Here is a 12,377-nt window from a genome sequence, read left to right as displayed (position 1 = left end):
TGTCAGTAAAACCACATTTGTTCAAGCAAGTCAGCCATATCAGCTATGTTTTTTTTAAAAGGTAGTAAATGAGGCTGAATGAACTGTTTTTCGTTGCCAGACAAGGCTCCGCTGATAGCCAGGTGTAGCAGTGGTAAGATGTTGGGACTCTGCTGTTGGGACAGCTTTATGTAGGCCCTAACAGTTTGTGGGCACCATTTGTCACTGTTATTGTGCAATTAATGTACTGTTTAGTGTTGTGTTGTGCAGTGGTTTTGCTGGCATGCATCCCCTAATTTTTTTGTTTGCCCCACCAAGATTTACATGCTAAAATCGCCACTGGACCTAATCCAAAACCAATGTGATAAGGCTAAGATTCACTCATCTATCAAGCACAGTTTACTCAACCCATGAAGCACAAGGTCCCACGTTAGGCTACACTGTGAAACATTACTGATGGAAACCCCCACTCATTGAATGAAAGATAACATGCTTTCCCTCAGATTATTTCTCAAATGTAATTGGTCCAGTCACCACACATACCCATACTATACTGTAAAACTACAACTGCTAGAGGGACAATGACCACGTTTACATGCACACCAATATCCCGTTATTATTCGGAATACTCAAGTATTCTGTTTTTGTGTTAATGCATATAAACATATTTTCCTGTTTAAAATAACCTGAATAAGCTTGTATCCTGGTTTTGAGAAGTCTGAATAAGATGCCTGGGATATGCTGATCTTAGATGAGATACTGTGGCATGCATATTATCCCATTTCCTGTTGTTTTTGCGGTTTGCGCAGGCTGTTTCACATATTGTCACTTTTGAAGGTCAGATGGAAACAGTTATAGTTGGAATACTGACTGAAGTCTGGACACTGATTGTAGGCCTCATGTAGCCTATTATAATATTAATTCCTGCAGAATTAAGTGTTGTAAAATTATAGACCAAATGTTAATTTTGTCTCGGGAACAGGAGTGGAGAAATAAGATTAATTTCTTTCATCTTTAAAAAACGTGAACATGCGCTTAGAGACCGTGTTGTGTATCCTAAACGTGCATTTTTTTTACAGCAACATAAAAGCTGAAAGTATTTCACATTTAACCACAAAATATGCATGCAAGATTAAAAGTGAAATACTATCAGAAACATGTTGGATTGTTTTCACAGATTTTCATTTCCTTAAAACCGGTCAACAAACTGATATTGTTTGGAAATTTTGCACTGAAGATCTCCCTGGTCCCTAACCGTCTTTTGCTCCACGAGAGAAGCAGAAATGAAAGAGAGAACTTTACCGATGTTAACTAGGTTGTTGATAATGCATTCATTTATCGATTTATGACATCATTCTAGTGAGCAAGGCTTTATTTAGTATTCTAGAGCATTGTTCCCCAATTGGTGGGCCACGGAACGAATTTGGCCCGCTGGTGATTTTATTTGGCCCCCCAAGTTTTCTGAGAAAAAAATGTATATTGTTGGACATAAAAGACAAATCAGCTCCCACAGATTTTTTATTTGGAAATCTGTTCCTATGTATTCACACACATAATAGAGAGATATGTGATCGTATAAAGCAAGGTTTGAAATTATTCTATTTTAGTCAAATATTATATATGTTTAGGCTTCCTGCAGTCAATTTGCAGTCTACTAATGATTTGTAATTATGTTCTGGCCCCATGACCATCCGCTCAAGAAAAAATTGTCCCGCCACTGAATCTAGTTGATGATCCCTGTTGTAGAGCATCAAGTAATGACAGAAGATAAACTGCATGTACTGTATCTAATTATAGACAAGTTGACTAAGTAATAGCCTACATAATTTCGGAAATTATAAGCAGAAAAATAGAGGCTTAACTTTTTTCCCCTGCACCCCATGTCAAAAAATCGTTCTGCTGACCCTGGGCAAATTAGGAATATTATGTTTATTCATGGGTACAGGGATACTTGTGAGCGGGATATCAAAGGTGCATTTAAACAGTTTATCCTGAATTAGACCTTAAAGCTGCAATATGTAACTTTTTGGGAGACCTGACCAAATTCACATAAATGTGAGTTATAGATCTGTCATTCTCATTGACAAAGTCTAAAAAGCGGAAGACTTGTTCTATGTGCGCAATTTCTTTGATTCCCATTTTTAGGTTTCGCGTTTGTACACCAGTTTAAAACAGCTGAAATGATTAATAATAATTATATTTTTGATAAATATATTCCACAGCGGTTTAGATGGTACAATGATTCTCTACACTGCTTGCTTGTTTTGCCACATAAACTGAAATTAGGCAAACTATTTGAATTTTAGCAACCAGGAAATGGCAGAGATTTCTGCATATTACACCTTTAACAGGAATAAGAGCTATTATCCGGAATACTCTGCGAATGTAAACGTGGTCAATGTGGTTATAGCTTCTACAGTATTCTCGGGAGAGACATTCCCGGTCTTCATCTACTCACAACTGGTTGTTTTAAGAACAACATGACCTCACCATGACCTCAGCCTCACCCTGGAGTCTCAAATGGTAGCTTGTGTTTCCTGGTGTGCTGCCAGGACAGTAAATATGAGTGTTTGACAGCCCCCTTAGTTTGGATGCCCTGAGAAGGAAGAATCTTTTAGTTAACTGTAGCCTACATTCAGCTAAAGTAGGGCCTGTTTCAATGTCATAGGATCAAACAACAACATCATAGACTCAAAACAAACAGCTTCTGTTTCACATTAAAATGAAGTGAAACGACACCTGACAAAGCTGTAGCTTTAATAATCACAGAAAGTTGAATATACTATACTGAACAAAACTATAAACGCAAAATGTAAAGTGTTGGTCGCATGTTTTATGAGCTGAAATAAAAGATCACAGAAATGTTCCATACGCACAAAAAGCTTACTCATGGCTCCCGAGTGGCGCAGCGGTCTAAGGCACTGCATCTCAGTGAAAGAGGCGTCACTACAGTCCCTGGGTCGAATCCAGGTGGTATCACATCCGGATGTGATTGGGAGTCCCATAGGGTAGCGCACAATTGGCCCAGCTTCGTCCGGGTTTTATTTTATTTATTTATTTCACCTTCATTTAACCAGGTAGGCAAGTTGAGAACAAGTTCTCATTTACAATTGCGACCTGGCCAAGATAAAGCAAAGCAGTTCGACAACATACAAAAACACAGAGTTGCACATGGAGTAAAACAACATACAATCAATGATACAGTAGAAAAAATAAGACTATATACAATGTGAGCAAATGATCTGAGATTAGCCGGAGTAGGCCGTCATTGTGTATATAAGAATTTGTTCTTAACTGACTTGCATAGTTGAATAAAGTTGTATTTTATTTTATATTACACAGGTGCACCTTGTGCTGGGGACAATAAAAGGCCACTCTAAAATGTGCAGTTTTGTTATACAACACAATGCCACAGATATCAAGTTTTAAAGGAGTGTGCAATTGGCATTCTGACTGCAGGAATGTCCACCAGAGCAGTTGCCAGATAATTGAAAGTACATTTCTCTACCATAAGCCGTCTCCGTCGTTTTCGAGAATTTGCCAGTATGTCCAACCAGCATCACAACCGACAGACCACGTGTAACCACGCCAGCCCAGGACCTCCACATCCGGCTTCTTCACTGCGTGATCGTCTGACCAGCCAACCGGACATCTGATGAAACTGTGGGTTTTCACAATTGAAGATTTTCTGCACAAACTGTCAGAAACCGTCTCAGGGAAGCTCATCTGCATGCTTATCGTCCTCACCAGGGTCTTGATCTGACTTCAGTTTGACATCGTAACCGACTTCAGTGGGCAAATGCTCACCTTCGATGGCCACTGGCATGCTGGAGAAGTGTGCTCTTCCCAGATGAATCCCGGTTTCAACTGTATTGGGCAGATGGCAACTATCGTTGTGTGGGTGAGCGGTTTGCTGATATCAACGTTGTGAACAGAGTGCCCCATGGTGGCGGTGAGTTTATGGTATGGGTAGGCATAAGCTACAAACAATGAACACAATTGCATTTTATCGATGGCAATTTGAATGCATAGAGATACCATGACGAGATCCTGAGGCCCATTGTCGTACCATTCATCCACTGTCATCACCTCATGTTTCAGCATGATAATGCCGCAAGGATCTGTCACAGTTCCTGGAAGCTGAAAATGTCCCAGTTCTTCTATGGCCTGCATACTCACCAGACATGTCACCCATTGAGCAGGTTTGGGACGCTCTGGATCGATGTGTACGACAGCATGTTCCAGTTCCTGCCTATATCCAGCAACTTCGCACAGCCATTCAGGAGGAGTGGGACCACATTCCACAGACCACAATCAACAGCCTAATCAACTCTATGCGAAGGAGATGTGTCGCACTGCATGAGGCAAATGGTGGTCCCACCAGATACTGACTGTTTTTTTTTAAGTGTATCTGTGACCAACAGATGCATATCTGTATTCCCAGTCATGTGAAATCCATAGACTAGGGCCTAATGAAAGTATTTAAATTGACTGATTTCCTTACATGTAACTGTAACTCAGGAAAATCTTTGAAATTGTTGCATGTTGGGTTTATTTTTTTGTTTAAAAACCCACTCTCTGTGCTGAGGGCCCGCTCTAGTATCTCTGGCAGGCTATTGGATTCGTCAGCTTCTTTCCTTCCACACTCCTGCACACACAGTAGAAAGACAGACGCTGCTTTTTAAGCCTTCAGAGACATTCTACTCAACTGCAGCAGCTTAGCCTAAGTCCATCCGCTGTGCGAAATAGAGAGGAGACGTTTAGCTCTGAGTAAACAGCTGACAGGCTCCTTATCTCCTTAACTCAGAAATCTGCTGTCACCACCACCATCATGGAGTCTCCTCCACTGAGCTCCACGCAGTTGTGTTTTAAGTGGTGGGAATAATCAATCTTTCAGTGAGGAGCCGCTTAACTGGAGGGGAAAAGGGCCTAGTAGGCCACTCTACTGTACTCCCAGTGCTAAAGTAACTGTCCAGTGAAAATCTCACTTTTAAAAGTTCACACAAAATAAAAATCACACAAAAATACTCATTCTACAAAATAATCTTGAAAGAAATGTGTAGACCACAGGTTGAAAACCACTGAGATAGAGGAATGTCTAGTTGTCCTTGGTAGCTGATTTAGTGTAAAAATGTAGCTATTGTAGAGATGACATGATGCTGTAAGGATGAGTACAACATGATTTTGACATCCGTGTGTCAACGAAGTGAGTAGAGCCCCCTTTTCAGCAAGAGAATTTCACATAGCAATGATTGAGGCAGGAATGAGGTGAAATATGCATCACTGCACCCATAGAAGGGTATGTGGGTTTTTGACTTATGGCTCTTTTACGTCACCTGAAAGGATTGTAAGTCAAAACCCATACACATTTCTATGGGTGCAGGGGTGCATATGTCACCTCATTCCTGCCTCAACCATTGCTATATGAAGTCATTGCTATGTGAAATTATCTTGCTGAAAAGGGGGCTCTACTCAATATGTTGACACATGGATGTCAAAATCATGTTGTACTCATCATTGTTATGAAATCCTGATGACTACACTGCTTCAATGAAAAGACTGTTCTTTGATCACACCAGCAAACATGTGGTCCACCCCTCTCTATCACACACACACATCAAACCCCCTCTCCACACAGCACCCTCCTGGGGAGGACATGTCTGGGGCTGGCAGACAGGAGGCCAGGAAGAGGCTGAGACAGACAAATGACTGCTACAGGGATGATTTATTGAAGGTATTGCTGAATCAATCAAGCCTGCATATGGATCATGGTAACTCGATATAGTTTTGCTCTCTGCTAAGTCTGTCCTTTTTTACAAATCATGTAAAATAAGTGGACACTGGTGATAGACCTTGTAGTATTTGCTGACATCTAGTGGTTGGAAGCACGGTTAAATAAAATGCAATAATTTGTATAGCTAATAATTACGGATTCACTGCATAAATATGCAAGTGTGTTACTGTGTTATGTACGTTAAAATACGGAGTGATTGTTAAAAAAGTCTTTGCACTAACACTAGTCTTACTAGCACTAGCAGGAAAGGTTTTACTAGCAATGACTGTGTTGTCTTACCTACCTTAGTTGAATGCACTGACCTTCTGGATAAGACCGTCAGCAAAATGTAAAATGTTAACTTTTATTTGCTGAAAAATACCTGTACATATGGACCGGTGACCCGAAAAATAAACAATAATTTACCTTTGAACTCTGACCCTGCCCACAGTACGTGATTCATATACCGTTGCTAGTCGGAACTAGAAAAGTCGAAATGTCCGATTTGCTAAATGGTAAACGCGGATTACCAAATTCCAACTACAACGTGGACGCAGCACAAGTTGTACATTTGGGGAGGCGAAAACGCAGACAGCAGCCGTGCATAATGCTGTGACATTAAAATGTAATCTAGCGGAACTCACTGAAAAATAGTTGGCAACACTATGACGTGGAGCAAAAACTGAATTGATAGGTTTGCTGCTCATTTTCCACCACTGACATTACTGTAGTCGTTTTTAACTATATGGTAAAGGCCATTTTTGTTGTTGACATTTCACTTGACAACTAACGATAGCTCTTCAGCCAGCCAGCCAACGCGGTAACCCATCAACTCTTAAGTACATTTTACAACTGCGCATTAGCAAGACATGTAAATTACTTGAAATGATAACTAGTTAGCAAGCATCGTCATTGATATGTCTTGCATTTACGAACACTGACCGACGTTTGTGTGTGACATTTAGTCAGCTAACGTCAGCCAAGTATTCGTTAGTGGGTTTTCACCATCAACGATTTCGGCAGAAGTTCGGACGGGCCATTCATTTTTAACTTGGGCACGCGGAGGAAATGTCTGGGGGATTGTTGGCGGGTGAGTGCCGAGAACCCTGCTAGCGGACTGGAGAACAAGTTTATCTCTACTCTGCAAATTTCAAGCGGAACAAAGCATTGTCAAGAGGAGGCGCCGCCTCAGGTCAAAACCCTACGTTAGCTAGCTGATGAACTAAACCCATGGCTCCGATGAGAATCCGTCTATTTGCTTATTGGGACTCAGCGTGATCTACCACCTCTATGCTGGAGTGATATCCAGCCGGATAGCTGCTTTCACTTCCAAGAGAACCGTGGACCTCCGGGACCTACTTGCGCTTTCAGTAGAGGCTGCAGTTCCGGGCGGGCGCGAGGTGAAGACCAAGCGAGAAGCTCACTCTGGAGGACTTGAACTCTCACAGAAAGATGGACTACCTTATCAAGAACACCTATCCATATGTACAGGTAAGGAGGTTATTTGACCCCGACTATATACTATTTCTGTTCATCAATATAGACATGAGTAACGTTAGCTTGTTGATGCTCTCACTTAGCTGTGTACCACAGTGTTCTGTACTTACTGATTCTTTACTTACTGGTTCATACGACTGATTCATACAAGTAAATAAACATGAGATTATAGTACACCGCCAGCCTATGAGAGTTTGTAATGTAATCAAAGGCATACCCTTATTTGCCCTTGTGAAGTATCTCTACGATGATTTGTATCCACGGAGTTGAGTGCCGACTAGAGTTTTTGAAATGAATCTCTGACTCCTTCGAGTCTCTATTCAGTCAATACTTCAAGCGTTTACATTCTTAAGCCCTTACCATGTACCCATGTTTGCCCTCTGTAGTTGCGTGCCTTCCTTTGTTTGCTGAAATCCATACTTTGTAATAAAAAGTAAGGGGTTAAGAATTTTCATTATCGTGGAGTTGAGGTAATATGGCAGTATTTGATCCTTTATTTTACAGCATCAATCACCATAATAGGCATTGGTCTCTTTTTTTAGGTTGTCAATGGGATCACTACTAACATAACCATGTGTCTAACAGGACAGCCTTAGTCTTCATAGTATTCATAACAATGTGTTTTACAAGCTGATGTGTTCTGTCCCCTTGCAGGTGAACTCTGAAGAGCATGATGAGACAGCTAATGAGCTGGGTGTGTGGAACAGAGACATCCCTGCTGATATCCTGCAGAGGGTGGAGGGAGGTGTCTGCTGACAGCATCACAGTCTGGATAGACCCCCTGGACGCCACTCAGGAGTACACAGGTATGGTATTGTGCAGATATCCACTCCCAAGGCTTGCATTTTTACAGGAGTACATGCTGATATGGATGGACTGGTTCACAGAGATCTGTTCTCAGGGCAGCTTTTGACCATTCAATGTTTTGGCCAAATGCAGAGCCTTTCAGGGCTCCAATGTGAATGTTAAATGCGATGTCACAATGGGGCCTGACAGTAAATGTTTCAAAACAATATGGAGGACAACAGATGGACTAGCTTTCACCAGTCTTGTCATTCCAGTGTTTAATGTAGATAAGGACAATGGGGGGGGAATGACAATTTAGACAGCCTAAGAGTGAGCTCCACTGCTCTTTGTGTGTGTGTTTGAAATGAGACGGTGGGGTGGTTACCTAGACTCTGGTACAGTGTAGCCATCTTAGCACTGTCCAGTTTCCTAAGCAGTGTCCTAAGCAGTGTCCTAAGCAGTGTCCTAAGCAGTGTCCTAAGCAGTGTCCTAAGCAGTGTCCTAAGCTGTGTCCTAAGCTGTGTCCTAAGCTGTGTCCTAAGCTGTGTCCTAAGCTGTGTCCTAAGCTGTGTCCTAAGCTGTGTTCTTGTTTCCTAAGCTGTGTTCTTGTTTCCTAAGCTGTGTCTTTTCTTGATCCCATTGTTTTCTCTGTATCTTTTTGACAGAGAACCTACTCAAGTATGTCACGACCATGGTGTGTGTGGCTGTCGATGGGAAACCTGTAATAGGTGTGATCCACAAACCTTTCACAGGATACACAGGTGTGTGTGTGCTTCACTGTCGGACTGTACTTAGTCTCACTCCCCCTCAATGGTTTAAAGCGTTGGATTGTTCAGTAGACTAAATGTCTGGGATACTTACACAGGCAGTCTAATTATTTTTTTCACTAATTGGTCTTGACTAATGACATCAGATCTTTTTTTACATCAGATCTTTTTCAGAGCTGATCTGATTGCGCAAAAGACCAATTTGAAAATCAGAATTGGACTGCTTGTATAAATGCAGTCCAGGTGTTTGCAAATAATTATCAGGTAGAATGGAACCAGCAGTACTCTGGACCTCATAGGGGAAGATTTGAATACCCCTGCTCTACACAATACATATGTTCCTGTCCACAGCCTGGGCCTTAGTTGGTGACGGGTCTAACGTGAAGCCTCGCACCAGCTACAACATGAACTCCCCCAAGGTCATTGTGTCCAGGTCACACGCTGGGAAGGTGAAGGGTTTCATCGAGGAGGCCTTCGGGAACACAAGTCATCCTCCCAGCAGGGGGCGCCGGTACTGCACTTTTGTTTGAAGTTAGTTCACCCAAATGTATAATTTGTTAGTCATTATCTAGCCATGGAAGTAGTCTTGGGCGAGCTGTGAATGCATCATACGATTAGGCTTTCATTTGCCATTTTGCCAGGGTGTTATTCCAATTTATTTCACGGTTTTGTGGATGTTGATCTTGTACTTTCTACTCTCCATAGGCTATAAGGTGCTGGCTCTGCTGGACCCCAGTGATGCGGACATTGAGAAGGCAGACATGTACGTCCACGTGACCTTCATTAAGAAGTGGGACATCTGTGCTGGCAATGCCCTGCTCACAGCCCTGGGAGGTCACATGACCACACTGAAGGGCGAGGAGATAGACTATTCGGGAGTGGCGTGCAACAATGGTGGTCTGCTAGCCAGCGTCAAGGTGAACCACCAAGCCCTGGTGGCTAAACTGCCGGCATGGGACTCTGCTGACAAACACTGAAAAATACACACACAGATATTTACACTCACTCCATTATGTGCACACACAGATGATCAAGGACAAACAGACAAGATGACCACAAGCCTCGAAGACCAAACAAACACAGATGAGAGGACCGCACAATCTGGAACAAGACAATATTACAAAGCCCACCAGTTTCTCCTTCAAACTTCTTTCACCATCTAAAAAAAAATAGTATTTGTAAAAATATAAGTCAGTCCTTGCATTCTCTATCATAGAAAGTGCTAATAAGTTGGGCAAGGAAAAGCCATGTGCCCAACTACAGTTTGTTGCTAAGAGATGGGTGCCTTTGATTTGCGTGGAAACTTGGTCAATGCCTGGTGTGGAAAGGAACAAATGTGTTGGAACACTGTAGTTGTCGTTCTTCTTGACACCTGTGGGATATGATTGCTGGTGAAGGTATAGGGATGAATCAAGAGGGTTTTCTTCATAGAAGTCATTTTCATTGTAGCACAATAACCTTGATCCTGTGAGGTTTCTTCTTTTAGTTGCTCATTCCTACAGAACATTTACATTATGCTAGACAGGGTAACTATGAGGGGATCATTTGTTTAACACATGACGTAGGGGTGGGATTTGGGCTGCTACAATGTGAATTGAATTTGAGGGTTGTTTTTAAAAGCATGGTACTTCCTAAATATGCACATTAGTTTTAGTGTACTACTGTGTATGTATGTGAAAGTGCAATTTCCACTTATTTCTTATGAATAGCATCTGTGTGAATTCACTAGGTACTGCAGCTTTCCTGATGCTCCACCTTTGCGGCAAGGCTATACAGTGTGTTACATCCACATGTAGTTGCTACATTTGCAAATAAGAAACCATTCTGTTGCAGGTATGTTGCAATAGAAATACTTTGATTATTAGTTAAACATGCTAATTTATCAGCATTTTTTTTAATTTTATTTTTTTAGGTGTTTGTTGTTGAATTTTCCCATATACAGTAGGGATGTTCAGATTCACAATAGACCATTCAGAAATGGCTATACCTGCTCTAGCACTGTGAATACTAAGGCTGAATGTCAAACCGAGCACTCGGATCACACTCGGATCACACTCAATCACTCCGCAGTCAAACGCTGGTTGTCGAGTCATCGAGGGCTCCACTGCTCCCTTCGGAAGCCTCACTAGCAAGTAGCAAACCTGTTGCCGACTAGGTGGAATTGGCATGGGATTCTTCCCATGAATCTGTCACCTAGGAACCACTGTCATTACTACTTTGCCCTCAAAAATAGTCGGAATAAGTCAACATAAATTGAAAAAAATCTGTAATTTTGAAATATTGATAAGTGGCAGTTGGGATGTTGAGTGCGCATCGTCTCAATGCTCATTTTGGCCAAAACACTTGCAGACTCGAGTGATCACTACAGCAAGTGGCCAATCGATAGAGGGCTTAGGGGCCAAGTGTTCAGTTTGAGATTCATCTTTATTGTCCAACTCTGCTTTCTCAAAATTACTATTTTGTACAGCATGAGCGTATGTTGTATGTCTGAACTGGCTGTGTATGCTAAGCCTGTGCATATAGCTGTAATGATGTACTGTGTCTCTCCAACTTCCCTCTGTTTTAAATGAAATGGTGGTGTGCATGAGATCACTGACTGGGTTATGACTACTTCCTATGTGATCTAGATCGTTTGATGTGTGGTGTTACTGCTGCTGCATGCCCTTATGGTTATGTTGCACTGTTGATGAGAATTACATGTTCAAAGCTATCCCTGTCTGTTAATTTAACCCTTTGCTATAAGTGCTGGTCATGTTTTGAAAAGAGAATGTATTTTTGTGGAGGGATTAAAGCAAAATATTTTTAGTTTTTTACAAACATGTCTTACATTGAGTGGAACTACTGTGAATAAAAACCCAGTGTAAAACCATTAAAAAGGCCAAAATACAGTAGAATGGGTACTGTGAGTAAGACCTTTAAACAGGTCAACATTCACAAGGACGCAGGGCCAGATAGATTACCAGGACGTGTACTCCGATCATGCGCTGACTAACTGGCAAGTGTCTTCGCTGACATTTTCAACCTCTCCCTGTCTGAGTCTGTAATACCAACATGTTTCAAGCAGAACACCATAGTCCCTGTGCCCAAGAACACAAAGGTAACCTGCCTAAATGACTACCGACCCGTAGCACTCACGTCTGTAGTCATGAAGTGCTTTGAAAGGCTGGTAATGGCTCACGTCAACACCATTATCCCAGAAACCCTAGACCCACTCCAATTTGCATACCGCCCTAACAGATCCACAGATTCTTTATTGTAATCAGAGGGCTAATATTAATGCTATGCATGACAGTCTCTTGGCTAAGTGTTGAAGAGACAGACTACATCACTTCTTTTTATAAGAAACTGTTAAAAATCCCAAATTGTTTGCATAGTCAATTTACACACAGCTCTGACACACACTTATCCCACCAGACATGCCACCAGGGGTCTTTTCATAGTCCCCAAATCCAAAACAAATTCAAGAAAACATACAGTATTATAGAGCCCTTATTGCATGGAACTTCCTTCCATCTCATATTGCTCAAGTAAACAGCAAACCTGGTTTCAGATAAAGCAACACCTCCCGACACAAC

General features: G+C 41.8%; 1 pseudogene; it reads left to right on the top strand.

The window, feature by feature from the left end:
- The first annotated feature begins 6,981 nt into the window (after positions 1-6,981).
- LOC106598782 (inositol monophosphatase 3-like) lies at positions 6,982-11,668 on the top strand (annotated as a pseudogene).
- Positions 11,669-12,377: the final 709 nt, after the last annotated feature.

Source organism: Salmo salar, chromosome ssa03, assembly GCF_905237065.1.
Source record: "Salmo salar chromosome ssa03, Ssal_v3.1, whole genome shotgun sequence".
Lineage (NCBI taxonomy): Eukaryota > Metazoa > Chordata > Actinopteri > Salmoniformes > Salmonidae > Salmo > Salmo salar.
The sequence above is the reverse complement of the archived record's forward strand: the minus strand, read 5'-3'. Positions and strand labels throughout refer to the sequence as shown.